General features: G+C 42.1%; 1 protein-coding gene across 3 annotated transcripts in view; it reads left to right on the top strand.

Moving 5' to 3' along the window:
- The first annotated feature begins 4346 nt into the window (after positions 1-4346).
- The window catches only part of TEAD1 (TEA domain transcription factor 1), a 162415-nt gene continuing 152280 nt past the window's right edge, over positions 4347-14481 (top strand). For all 3 annotated transcript variants that reach the window (XM_076343957.1, XM_076343956.1, XM_076343955.1), the window contains exon 1: positions 4347-4453. The gene's annotated coding sequence lies outside the window, so the exon portion shown is untranslated. The remainder of the gene's footprint in view (positions 4454-14481) is intronic.

Genomic DNA, 14481 nt, shown 5'->3' with positions numbered 1-14481 from the left:
TTCCGTCCTTCCTTACCTTACTCCTTTCATTGTTAAGCTAGTTCCCTTTCCTCACTGCCATCTCCTGTTTCTACTACTTCCTGTTTTTCTTCTCATAAACTACAGTCTCCCTTGCTCTCCCAGCTGGTTTCCTTTCAGCCCCATCGATCCCTTTTCTTCTGCACGATTCCCTTTCTCCAGTTTTATCCCCCTTTTTTAACTTTCTTTTTATTCTTCCTGCCTTCCTTCTATAGTCAGAAATATTTCTCTCACTTTCCCTTCTCTCCTCTTCTCTTCTCTTCTCTTTCCCCAGTCTCTCTCACTGAAGTCTTTTTATTGGTGTCCATCTCTTGAATCTCATTCTTTCTCTTAATGTATTTTCCCATACTCCCCACTTCCATGTCTCCTTTCTGGCTGAGATAAGCATTTGTCCCCAGGAAATGCCCCTGTCTGGGCTTGTCCCAATGTCCCTTTGTTTTCTTCAGCTTTTGTAACTCTCAGCGCACCTGTGTGCCTGAAGAAGCCATTCATCAATAAACCCAGAGCAGGCAGTTCATCAGGGCAAGTTCTCTGTGTATGAATGTCCCTCCAACATACCTTCCTTCTTCATCCACAGGGCCTCCAAACAAGCCTACCTTTGCATGAAGGCAGTGGCTGGACTAACAGGCTGGATAATACCGGTGTTGTCTTTCCTCATCCTCACCTTCTGTCAAAACGCACAAACCTCTCTATCCCCAGTACACATTTTTTTTCTGTCAGAAATTAATTGGAATTCCAGGTATGTATTTTTTGAAGGGACTGCCAATATGGTATGGTATGACATGGCATGACATGGCATCGCATGACATAACGACATGGCAACCTACAGGATGTATAAGCCAAAAGGCAAGAAAGATCAATACTTGACGGAGTTTCCCTACCTCAGTTTTCAGAGGCTATTGGTTTTATCTGGAGCTTCACAGGCAGTGAAGAACACTAATGTACAAAGTTTCAGAACCTGAGAAATAATCAGAATTTTGTGAGCTTTCCCCGCTGCTCACAGTTAACAGCAAAATGCGCAGGCATCAGGTAAATTTAATTATTCTTCTTGAAAGAGTTCTGAATGGCAAAAGAACTACTGAACTCTGCAGATACGGGCAAACAACTACAACCTGGTTTAAGTTTGATTTGTATTCATCCACAACCATGGCTGTAGAAACAAACCCCTTTTTTTCTTTTCCACTAGGAGAGCATAATCCTGCAAGTTTTTCATCATTTTCATTTGTGACAGCTGCATAGGTAAGAAGTTTTCAAATTCTATTTATCCATTGTCCAAATATTTGCTGTTGTCCCTCCATGTGTACAGAGCTATGATACCTTTTGGGCCCTGCACAGGCATAAAAGTTAGAGTCAGTATTCTCGGTACTTTCTCTGCAAGCCTTATGGAAAAAAAAATCACATTCATTTAAAGACGTTTCACATTTCTGTGCATGCAGTGAGCATAGTGGAGTGAGTTTAAGTCTAGTGACCAAAAAACTATGGTATAGGTGTTAGGGGGCAATGTTTTTTCCCATTTTTCTGTTCCAGCTTTGGAAAAGAGTCGGTAAACTTTGTGTACACTCAAGAGGCTATGGCTTTCGTATAGACATCTGCAAAGTGATTGAATTGTACAAATTGTGCAGGCACTTAGACACTAGATAATATTACTAGAGCTACGTGGAAGGGAGGAAGGGAAGAGCAAAGAAATCCTGTGTGTGTGTGAGGGGGTTCCTTGTAGCCTACTTTGGGGAAGAAATTCTTCAGCCAGTGTGGAATGGTATGGGGAAAAAATATCCTAAAATACGTTCATTTTTGCATTCTCCCAATCCTTTGACCAACACCTGCTCAAACTTTGGCTCCATTTGGCATTGCTACTTGTTGCACGTCATTTCTGTAGGGTTGAGTTTTAGTAGATTTCAGTCAGTATAATTTGTGTGAGCAGTGGGAACATTGCACCTTCCGCTTGCACTGCCTATCATACACACTCCAGTGCCTGGTCCACAAAGGTAAAAAACAGTGGCAGCCTCTGTGTGAACTGCAACGTGAGCTTTAAGCGACTCGTTTTCAAGAGGCTCCTGGGTCAGTCACAGGCTCAAATGGTGGCTGTTATCAGCATGGCTGTCTTACAGGATTGGTACTGGGAAAGCACCAGGACGACAATGTATCTGGTATTCACAGAGAGCCATGCTCGGCATCTTTTCTTAATGTCACATACAAGTAATATACAGCACATTTATTGTGAATTCCACCAGCATGTCATGAAGGTACATGTGATGTGAGCATGTTAATGCTGTCTGATGACACCAACATGTGGTTCTTCTGAGGTTGTAATGTGATTTTCCTGACGTCTCCAAAAGTGGTAGCCCTGCTGGGCAAACTTTCAAAGGTGGATAGAAATGTATGTTTGCACATCAAAATAGGCAATTTATTTCACAAACAGGCACCGAGGTGTCCAGTTATCCATTTTGCTTATGCAAATAAGAGTTTTCACAAGCACAACAGCTGTGCCTGCCCCGTGATTATTTCCATAAGGTAGCAGATTGTTAACTGAAGGAGACATGCCTTATGATAATGCCTGGGGAGCGTTTCTGGGGGATGGGTTGCACCAGTACAAGAAGGGTAAAGATAGTCTAATGGCACTTAGGCTCAGAACTAGAGTGGTGCAAAACTTGCATTGTGAAATCTGAAGCTGGGGCCAGTTTTGTGAGAAAGGTCACGACCTGGATTTGGGCTGAAGACTGTGGACCCCTGGGCCATCCTGTGTCCACGTTGATTTGGGGTGTGATGTGTACAGAGCCTTCCCGCTCACCCCCTGTTCCAGGGCTTTGTTGGGGGTGCTGCAGGTGGCCTTCCGGGCACAGGCCTGCATTTCCTGGGGACCGGCAGGAGTTTGCACGGGGCTCTGTGGTGCACCCAGGGGTTGGACGTGCGTGTGGGTAAGCTGTGCTTCCCAGGGGAGCCTCCCCATCCACCAGGGTCCAGGGCCCAGCCAGCTCCTGCGGCCCGTTGCAGACCCCTATTGCAACCCCGTACTTTGCAACTCTTGCAAAGCACTGCGCACCCTGTTGCAGACCCCCATCGCAGAGCCTGCAGACGCCCGCCGCAAGCCCTTTGCAAAGCGCTGCAGACCCCGTTGCGGGACCCCGTTGCGGAGCACCGCAGAGGCCCGCCGGGCGGGTGGCCGGCGCGGCGCGGTGCCGCGGTGCCGCGGTGCCACGGTGCCCCGGGCTCCCGTTCCCCTCTCCCCTCCCGCCGGGCCCCCTCCCGCGGGCTCCCCTATGAGGTCAGCGCGGCGCGGAGGCCCCGCCCGCCGCCCCGCCCGCCCGCCCGCCCGCGGCCGCAGGGGGCGGCGGGCCGCGCTCCGCCCCGCGGCCGCCCCGCTCCCGCGTTCATTTCATTCCTCCCCTCATTCCGCGCATTCCTCGCATCGCTGGCGCCGCGCAGCCCGGCCGGGAGCCCGGCCCGCCCCGCCGCCGGCCGGGCAGCAACTCATCCTCCGAGGGCTCCGTCCGCCGGCCCGCGGCAACCTACCGCCGCGGTATAAATAGCCAAGCGGCGGATTAAAAATAGGCGCGGGGCCATAAATAGCCGGGGCGGCCTGGGGGCGGCGGGCGAAGTTTGCCGTCGGAGCGCGGCGCGCTGGCGGTGCGCGGAGGGGGGCCGCGGCGCGGAGGTAAGAGGGGGCCGCGGGCGCGCACGCCGCGCCGCCGGCGCTTTGTGCGGCGGGGCGGGGGGTCGGTCCCGGCTGGGGTCGGCCCGGGGGGCCGGCGCCCCCGCAGGTGCCGGGGCAGGCGGGAGAGGGGCCGCGGCAGGGGGAGAAGTTGTTTCCCGCGGAGTTTCTGCCGCTGCGGGGCCGCGGCCGGAGCTGCAACAGGCGGCTGCTGCCCGCCCCGCGCCGCGCCGCTCCGCTCCCCCTCGCCGCCGCCGCCGCTGCTCGCACTTAGTTGCCTGAGTCACTGCTCTGCAGCCGGGCGCGCACACACACACACGCGCGCACACACACACACACTCTCTCTCTCTCTCTCTCTCTCTCTCACACACACACACACACACATACACTCGCGCACCGATCCTTGGCATTTTTCACATTTTTTTCCACGGGGAAGCAAGAAGTTAGGAGCAGCCCCGGGCTCGCCGCAGACGCTCGCAGCCCTCAGGAGCAATCCCTCGGCGGTGCGGGCTGCCGAGCGGCCCGGCCTGGCTCGGAGCTCTGCTCGGTGCGCTGCCCCGAGTTTTGCTTTCCTTCCCCCTTTTATTTTCCTCTAAAAGATGAAAGAAGGAATGTCCTTTTTCGCTGCTTCTTCTCCTTCTCCAGAGCTGCTGCTGCCGCTGCTGCTGGTTAATTGCACATTCAAGTGGAAAATTTTCGGGAGTCAGCAGAAACATTGTATCCAAAAAAGACAAAGTCGCAGTTACAACAACACCGAGGAGATTGTCCCTGGAAAACTTCCTTTCGGTAGGAACCACAGGGTTTTTTATTTATCCGTAACGTTTTAAGGAGATCTATTCCACAGATGTCCACAGTGCTGATGCGGAGGGCCGGTGGCAGCCTTTGTTCGCAGAAGGAGCGTTTTCAAAGGAAGTACACTTCTGAGGGGGAGGGAAAAAGTTATACAGTGCGGCTTCTGTAACAAAATTAAAACAAAGCGCCCCCCTCCAAACAACTAAACAAAAACAACCAGGAGAAATAAAGCGGGAGGGGGGAAAAATATCTCTATTTTTACCACGTAAAAAAGTTTGCGCTCCTACCTCAGTTGAACGTAATCCTAGTCGTGATTTTTCTCCTCTTGAAATCTGTTTTGCGCTCCTGCCTCGGTTGAACATAATCCTAGTCATGATTTTTCTCCTCTTGAAATCTGTTTTAAGTTGAATGGTGTTACAGTATAAAAATATTTATGAAACAATGAAATACCAGCCACCCATGTTTCTCAGGAGAGTTGTTAACTTATTAGAAACAAGTGCCTGCCTTTGATATGAAGAAATGAAAAGTGACCTCCAGAAGTGCTGGAAAGTTAGGGAGCAGTTCTGTTCTACGCTTTCTGAATGTAAATGGCTCCCAGTATTTTTTTTTAACTGTTGGCTCCCAGTATTTTTTTAACTGTTCGTTGTTGAACACCATCTGGGAAAGAAAGGCCAAGAAACATCAGGTTGTAGTGGCATTTTCTGATGTAAAATAGTACATATAAGAAATGTAAGCTGAAATGGCAGAGCCTCAGGGAAAAAAAGTACCTATACAGCTGTATTCCTGTCTAACAGAAGCATATTTGCCTTCCCTTAGTGCTGATAAAGTTTAGAAATGCAATATTGCCAGTTAGCGGTTTTACAGAGCTATCTAACCTAGATAATGGCAAAGTTTGGAGCTGTATATCCATAAATATATCCATAAATATATCAAAAAATACTGTTTTCTCTAGCTGAATGTTCAGTTATTATGCAGTACATCTAATATGGAAATCTCTGTGGGAATGCCTCTTACAGGAAAATTCATGTAAATAACTAAGTGCTACCTGCAATTGAATATGAAAACAAAAATGATTATAATTACATTAGGACTTAATTTAAAATTATGTAGGATTCTTCTCATAACCCTAGATTGGGAACGTGTGTCTGTAATGTATGATGTATTCTCTCTCTATAAATAGTTGGGGAATACCATTACAGGGATATTAGATTGTACTGATGGTAAGATGGTGCTATCAAAAATGACACAGACCTGTATATTAAATTACTTCTGGGGGTGGGAGGGAAGCTTGCGTGTTTGTATATGTGTGTCTTAGGCACATATAAGACATATGCATACTTTATTTGGGAATAGAAATACAGGAATTAATATAGTGAATGTTCTTAAAACACAGAATTGAAGATTTTATATCTGGGTCGCATTTTGAACTTGCAAGTTTTTAAAATCAACTTTTTGAAATTATTTTCATCAAGGGTAAACTTTTTTCAGGGGCGTTTATTTTTCACCTTCATGGTAAAACGTGTCTTTTCACACTGCACTGGTTTTTAATTAGGTCATAAGGCATTTTCTATACCAGCAGGGATAATTCTGCGTTTTGTCTGCTGCAGGTTTTTATCAGCTGACCAAGCAGAAATTTTGGATGCAAAGGATTTATTTCAATTTTTCTTCTTAGTAATCTAGAAATATCTTCGGAAAGTACTTTATCACTAAACATGTTCGGTGTATTTTGAGCATCAATTTTACATACGCTGCTTTGGTGAAGTAAATATTATTAGCCTTTGCACCCAGGAGAGTATAACAACAGCTCTTGAGATTCAAATTACGGTGTTATATTCTGTACAGTTTCTTAGTCAGTGCTGAGTGGGATGTACGTGAGCAGTGAAGCAGAGGAAAAATTTTGATTTGACAGGAGTCTTAGTAAAGATAGCCTCTGCTTAAAGGAGTTTTAATTAAACAGCTAAAAAAGAACAACAGAAACTTAATTATGAACTAGACCCGCCGTGAGTTTCCAGCTGAGAAACGATAGCATATTGTGATCTGTGGAGATGTGTGAGCATGTGTGTAACATGTTTGGTATAATTTGTAACTAGTGTGTTGTTGTTGTTGTTGCTGGACGGTGTAGTGGTTTTGGATATCGTTAAAGCGGGTTTTAGGCTTTGTTTGCCAATGCCTGAAAAACTTAAGCTCAGTTAAGTCACATGCAGAGGAAAAAAGATTTCTTCCTTCTTTCTTTTTAAGCTACCTTTGTAGATCATATTGTAAGCAAACTTTCAAGATATAGTACAGGCAAAAGTATAATAAAGACTTTTGGAGCTACAGAGAAATTCTGGTGTCTTTCGCTTAAGAAAAAGTGAAAGGTAAAAATATGTAATTGTGTATTATGATCTAGCTGTCAGTTTTCAATCTATAAAGTAGGATGGTTACACTGTTGGAAGAATTTCACTAGAAGTAATCTGATTTTATTGGAAGGTGCCTAAGACTGTTTGCAAAACACGAAGATTTTGTGTACAGTTCTGAATGTGTGAGTTGGGGAGAAGGTTACCTTCAAACCTTACATTTTGAACGCATGGTTTCTGACTGTATATACACAAGCATACATTACTCTTTTTAATCTGGTATTTCTTTGTGACGTTAATATTAATGCTATATCTTTCCAGACATGGTTTAAAAACTGTCTTTCTGAAGTGATTCCATTTATTTAAGAAGAAAAGTTTTGCTAGATCCAATCCTTACTCAGGTTAAAGTGACTGGGATGACTCATAGGAATAAACATTCGCTGGATCAAATACTAAGATATTTACAGCATATGCTTTGTGTACATGGTTAGTATGATATTTGATGTCTAAAGAAGGACATGGGTGCTATTCTGTATCTTTGATTAAAAAGAATGTCAGATTTGACACACAAGCTTTTTCAAATTTTTGTAAGGGGCTTATGTTCTGCTTTGCTGGTAATCTGTCTGACACTTGCAGGCAAATTTCCATTAAAAGTTGGTCACTCATTCCATTTGTCCTCTTATTCATAGCATGTGCAAATATGAGGTAAGGGCTGACTCTTTAAAAATCTGGTCTAAATTCAGGTTAATTCCATCGACTTCGTATGGCCTGTTGCTGTATTATGTTGGCTGTAATGAGGGTGCAAACTGGCCCTTTAAACATGATTTTGAAATCCCCAGTTCATCAGAGGGACCTACTTTTGCATGAAAGAAATAGTAGTTACTTATTTCTGGGATTTGAGATTTAATTACTGTTTTGTCACCGTGCTGTGCTTTGCCATTAGTGCTTGCCTCAAGTAGGAATGTTTTATATTCCTAAACTACAGTCATTTACTATTAAAAAAAAAAAAAAAAAAATTTAAGTGAGTCTCAACAAAATTTTATAACCTGCAAGAGGTAAATCATCTCCCTGAAAGAAACGGCTGTTAGAGGTTTTGTGGCAGTTTATGCAAGTACTGTATAATTTAAATTGTATCCTGTGATATATGAACGGATTAATGGCATTATTTATTGTAAAGCCAACCGGCTCTAAGCCACACTGAAGACACATTTTTAGAAGAAAAATCTCTGCAATAAATTCCCACTTTATGACCATATCTTGCTCTCTGTTCTTGCACAAGACTCCTTTTGACTTTTGCAAGTGGAACAAGGATGGAATAATATTTCCTGGAATAATTTTGTGTTTGGTTTTAATGATTGCTCATTTCCAAAACATAAGAGAGTGAAAAGTTGCAGACTTCACTCCTTTGAGGCACCAACTTCAAATCTGCTCCTCAGATTTGTCACATAAAATTCAGCTAGGAGTTTTCTAATTTAATACCCCGAACCTCTCTTGTTTTTGTATGAAATCCTGATCCCACTGCAAGCACTGAGTGTTATCTTGTTATTGGTAAAGCCAAATTTTCTCTCTGTGTTGATGCAGATTCAGCAACTTTTATACTATATCAGGTTATTAAAGTTCCACCAGAATTATATTAATTTTAAAATACAGGGATTGAAGAAGTGGAGGGAAGAGAAAGAAGGCAACAAGCCTGTGTCAAAATCTGGCTCCTAACAACTACTTTGAGATATTCTAGACAGGAAGTCTATGAATGTCTCAAAGAGTAACCCGTCATGTGCTACATGCCCTTATTTGTTAGATGAATTTTTGTACACACGTCAAGAACGCGATGAAAATCCGCAGAGAGTGTAAAGGGTTTATAGATGCTTGCCCGGGTTGTTGCAGGCCTGCAGCCCCATTTCCTAGTCCCTCCAGCTTGTGTCTGGGTTCGTCAGAGGCAGCCCGTTTTAGTTTGGCTCCCGTCCAGTTGAAGGTATCACCTACAACTTTTTGTTCTTTGTCTTCTAGTCATTGTTTACTGGAACAACGTGATTATTCCCTCTGCATCCTGTTGTACCTTTCCAAATGGCCTTCTTAAATTTCTAGCTCTTATTAGCTCTTCACTAAACTTTCGAATCGGAGATAGTCTGTGCGGCAGCAGCAGCATATGAGCACAAAACACAAGTTTATTTGCTAGCAGGTCAGAAGGTAGAATGTGAAATCTCCGTGTGCGGGGAGGGGGAAGGGAAGGAAAGTTTAGGATTATGTGTAAAACTATTAAAATGCTATTGACTGGGAATCTAAAACAATGACGAGTGCTGTTGTTTTTACAGATACATGAACTGAAAACTGCTGCTAATGATGGGAAATGTTAATTATGTGAGAACATATTGAACTTATATTCTCTGGCATGAACTTTTTTAAATGCATCAACTGTGCTGCCTTTTATGCGCACAGCTTTCTAATTATCATAATTCAGTACAGCTCTGGCTTTTGGAAGGAGTTCAAGTGCAATCTCAACTTAACATGAAAGGAGGGTTTTTTTTTTTAAACTGAGAATGTTCAAGAACAATTTGAAAAGATAATCTAAAAATGCTACATACTTAGCTGGGTATAAGTCAGAAAATAAATATGTTCCCATAACTGCCTATCAAAGCAGAACAGATTATTAGAATGGAAAGTTATCTTTTTCTCATTATGTCTTTCGCACTCCTACAGAACACAACTAAAAGCACATTTTCATAATTGAATACCATAGACAGATCTACTATATATTGACGGACAGTAGGTTTTATTTTGTTGGTTTTTGAAATTATTGAGTAGATTACTGTGTTGTTATTAAAAGATTTTTCTTCAAATAGTGTGTAAGTAACAAAGATTTCATTTTCTTAAATAAAGCAAGATGACAACTATCATTATTTTTTTGGTATTAACGGATTGTTTCTGTAACATATTAAAGTTCTGTTGTAAATTTTCCTTATCAGTCAGTATTCGCACCTTGTCTTGGTGGAGCTTGAGGGGGTTGTAAATACCAGATATTTCTAAAGCTTTCAAAAGTGTTGTTTTTCTTTTAATGAGGGGAAAATAAATTTCATTTAACTCGCACTCGAATTATCCTTTCACAGATTTTTTTTTTTTTGTATGTGATCAAATTGTTAGTTTCCACCCCCCAATTTTACCCAGCTTCTAGTTGAAAAAGAATCAGAATTTTTTTTTTCATACTTGTCTTTTCCTTTACTATAGTACATGCTACATTTCTAAAATGCAAAGAAAAGCCCCAGTGAAACAAAATGACTTCATTTGAGCTGGCACTTAAGAGCAGAATTCACTTCCATAGTGCTGAAATAAAAGAAGCCAAGTGTTTTAAATAGCCACTCCCCTAGGCCAGAGTGTTTTTAGAAAAGCTCATTGTCTAGATTTGAGCTGTAGCAGTATGCCTGCCTCTGTTAAATCTCCTGATCCAGACAGCTCGATTTCTAAAGTTGACATCTGGTTTACTCTTTGTTCACCTGTTTAAAAAAAAATGCAAATAGGCGAATGCGCCATTGCCCTAGAGCTCTGCAAAAAAATAAAAATGCTGTTGACAGTTTGTCAAATAGTGCTTCCAGCCTAAGACTGCAGTAGCCTATTGTTATGCCAGCAACAGGCAACAGAAGTTGTGGCACCATATGGCTAGTATATGCTTCAGATAAGCTATCTGTTAATTTAGCTTATCAGTAGCGTTTTGATATGCTTCGTGTTTGAATCACCAACCAGTATGGCCTTGAGTATTTTTGGTGCCAGATTATTCCTTAACATTATAGACATCACAGTTATTCCCTTGGTGGAATCTCTTGCCATTCATTCACCTCATGGTGCCGTGAACAACGGTGCTTATTTTTGGAATTAGCTGGCACGTTTTTTTTTACATGGTTGTCTTTCTGTTGGGAGATTATAATTCAGGAATGACATTTTGGTTTTGAGGGGAGAAAATGTCAGAACAGACTTTGGAAGAAAAGGTAAATTCACAGAGGTTTAGTGGATTAAAGCCTCTGTTATGTGTATCTCAATTAAAAAATATATAGTGTTTGGAGACATTAATTAATGGGAGAAAGGAAATTTTATTCATATTCAATCTACCACCACCGTGTGTACGCACTTTTTGTCCTAAAGCTGGTTTACAGCTTAAAATAAAAGGCAAAACTCTGTAAACAGTTTCATTTTCCACATCCCTGATTTTACCTTTATTCTTTTAAAAAAATTAACCTTTAAAAACAGTTGTGTCCCTATATCTGCTGTAAGCTGATCTTTGAAGATTTTTATTTTTTTATTTCTGCTTTTTCCACAATCAACTGAAAGCCTTGTACAAGACTTGAAGATTCAATGGAAGTTCCTTCATCTTCCCCCTACCCCCGCCTTTCTTTGGCCGTAATTATTTTGTTGCAGGAAAAGTCTCAAACCATAAATACAGTCTTCCATTCAATGCCGCAATGACGTCCTTAGGGTTGGATCTTTCTGCATTGCTCTCTGACCTTGCAGCACATTCCTCTGTGTCTTCTGCCCTACAGGCTCCGTCTCGCTGTTCCTTACAGGGCACCGCATCTGTCTGGTTGCCTGGACCCTCCTCTCTCCTCGGGTTTGCACTTACTTGCTCTTGGGCAGCGCTTGATTAGGCTCTCCTTCCTTCGGATCATGGTGGCTTTTTGTTTCCCTCCTTTTGCTATCCATCTTGCCAGGTCCTCCTTATCCTATCTCTTCTGCTGCTGCTCACAGACATGGTCTCGCTGTTGGGTCTCTTTGGCCATCCCAGTCGCCGCGCTGCTTCCACTCCTTCCTTGCCCTGGCTATTGGAAAGAAAGGACCGCTTGTGCTTGTACAATGCCTTTCATGTCCAGGATCCTTAGTGACCAATAAAAGGACCAAAGAAATTTACAATCATCTTCTAAATCTGTTAGCTGACACCACTTTTTTAGTAATGAAAGGAGGTCAAAGAGAAGAAAATTTTTCTCCTGTCCCTTTGGAACAGAGTAATATGACAGTCTGGAATGGCGGCCACTCTTTAATGCCCCACTGAAGTCCACCCAGATGAACTACATGGAAAAATGCAGGAGCTGGCAGAGCACCTAGAGGCCAAACAGGTGATGTGATGCTCCCACCTCACCGCTGTGCCTGAGTCGACGTGGACACCTGCAGAAAACAAGAAAGGTTTCCTGCCCTTGGCTTGGCATCTAAGGCTGCTAATAGAGGCTTTTAGTTCCTCTGCAGGGACATGAACTGCTAGCGTCTGTCCACTTAGAGCTGGTTTGGGGGTCACCTCAAATTTTAAATCTGTTTTAAATTCAGATTTAGAGTTCAGGTCCATGGTGTGACTCATGCAGTTAGATGATAATAGCATTTTTTGTGTTCTGGCTCATTGCAGATTAGACCTGTGATCTCTCGTTCTGGTGTGATTGGGGGGAAGGTAAGCGAAGAGGCTGGGAAAGGAGAGGTATTGAGACTCCCAGTTCTCTGTGAGGCATATACTTCCCTATAAGTAATTGCTGAGTGCTTAACTGTGACAGGCAATTTTCAGTCTACTAATGTATCTAGTTATCACCCATAATGTGTATGGTTGACTTTGGACTGATGGGGCCATTAAAACATAATAAATCTATGTTTATTTAGTACAATAAGATGCATCTTTCATATGGTTGTGGGGTTTGTTTGTGGGGTTTTTTTTTGTTGTTTTTTGTTTTTGTTAAACTTCAGAGCCTGTGAAGTTTTAGTTGATTTGGTATCTGCTTGACTTGGCTTTACTAGTGTTTCATTGGTTCCAGTCATTGTTTTGTGATAGGAAATCCATAGCTCCCAATAATGTGCATTTTGCTCTTTAAATTGACTATTATTTATGCATAGTAATTTCCTGCTCTGCTTCTTAGCATATTTACTGTATGCTTACTGACCAGTTATAGATAAGCAGTTGAAGGGGCACATTTGAAAGACAATTTTAAAATATGCAGCTTCCTACACCAATTCACTTTAGCCTCTAGCTTTAGTAATATTTTTTGTTGGTGAAACAATGACCAATAAATAACTTTATCTTCCAAAATCTCTAAAAACAATACAAAGAAGTCCAAAGGGTAGTAGAATTATCATAGTTCCTGGTTGCTTGCAAAATTAACTAATATTCTGGCCTCTGAGATTTTGGAAACAAATTAAAGAACCCTTTTTTAGGTAGCAGGCTGCTTTTAATGGTTCTTCTGTATTAAGGAAAGTACAGTATTGTAGGTTATTTATTTCTGGGCATGCAGTACAGGGTGAAGAGCCTGCAATTCAGCTAGCAATGCCTCTGTGCCCTGAGGTAAACTCTATTTCACAAAGGGAATTTTGATTATGGTCTACTGCTCTGTAGCATAGTGGAGGCTTCAAGAGGCAAGTGGTAAATGCTACCAAAGAAAAGCTGGATTGGAGCCACTGACGTCATCTAAGTAAATCTGCTGTAGGACTATAGCCATAAAATGACTGCCAGCCACTGAGCGCACTTTGGCCTTTTCTTGTCAACTGTTTTAACTGCTTTTTTTTTTCTTTTTTTCCTTCAAGCAACATGCATTTTGTTTTCTTTTTTTGTGCTAGTTGTGCACATGGTGAAGTATAGAAATGCTAACATCCTCCTCCCTCCCTGCAACACTGCACATAGTGTGTGAGTAGCTGCAGCTTGCAGTTCAAAAATTAAAAAGTAAACCAGTACTTTTCCATACATGAGCCTAGCAGAATTAAGCTTCCATCACAAGCTATTTTTTAGGTGCAAGAGCCTGGCAGTTCAAGTTACAGCATACTGATGAGATTTGTGTTGTGGGCAAAAAGCATTTTGATGCACTGGAAGGCACGCTTCCCTCTGGAAGAACCAAATGCGTAAAAGTGGCTGTTTTCGAGTTCTGAATTAGCACAAAATGCATGTGTTTGTGAGCGCTTAAGATCCAGTGTTGTCATTGCTTTAAGATTGACATCTGCAGCTCCAGTCACTCCTGAAACAAAACTTTCCTGTTGTTTCAAACACCCAAATGTATAGTTACCAGCCCATCTTTCGATGATACTTTTTATACACAGCTAAAGAAACCACGTGCATTAACAATAGTAGCTCTAGAATTCATTGATTAATATGTAGCAATAGATATATGTGTACCTAAGGGTATATCTAAAAAATGCAATTGATATCCCACCTGTCCTCCACTCGAATTTCAGCTGTATCAGGATTGCAACAAAAGTTCTTGGGTTTTTGACAGTAGATTTTGAATTCATTGTCAACATTCTCTTGAAATGAATTTCCAGGAATTTTAACATGCTATTTTTTTAAAACAGAGTGCACTGTAAAACACATTTAGAATTATTAGCCAGTGTGTTCCATGACAATATTTGTTTACTTGATTTATGTACTTTTTTTACTTTAAAATAAAAATTAAGCATCGCTGTTTTTGAAGTTTGAGTCTTATGATCAGAAATATATTAAAACCAGTATCTTATCCATGAATCATTAGATGAGTCAGTTCCTGAAACCACTACAAGCCTCACAGTTCTTGGCTACAAATGAAAGCAGGAAATCCAGGCTTCAATAACTTCCTTTCCCAGTACTGGCTATAGCAGTGTTAGTGGTTAGTATATGCTGCTTTTGTAAGCAATAGGAAGATGTATGTCTGAGGAACAAAGGCACTCAAGTCAATTTGCTGAAACTGTTTATAATTTGTGGTCTTG

The sequence above is a fragment of the Aptenodytes patagonicus genome, chromosome 7 (genome assembly GCF_965638725.1).
Source record: "Aptenodytes patagonicus chromosome 7, bAptPat1.pri.cur, whole genome shotgun sequence".
NCBI classification, from domain to species: Eukaryota; Metazoa; Chordata; class Aves; order Sphenisciformes; family Spheniscidae; genus Aptenodytes; species Aptenodytes patagonicus.
This window is presented reverse-complemented; position numbering and strand designations above follow the sequence as displayed.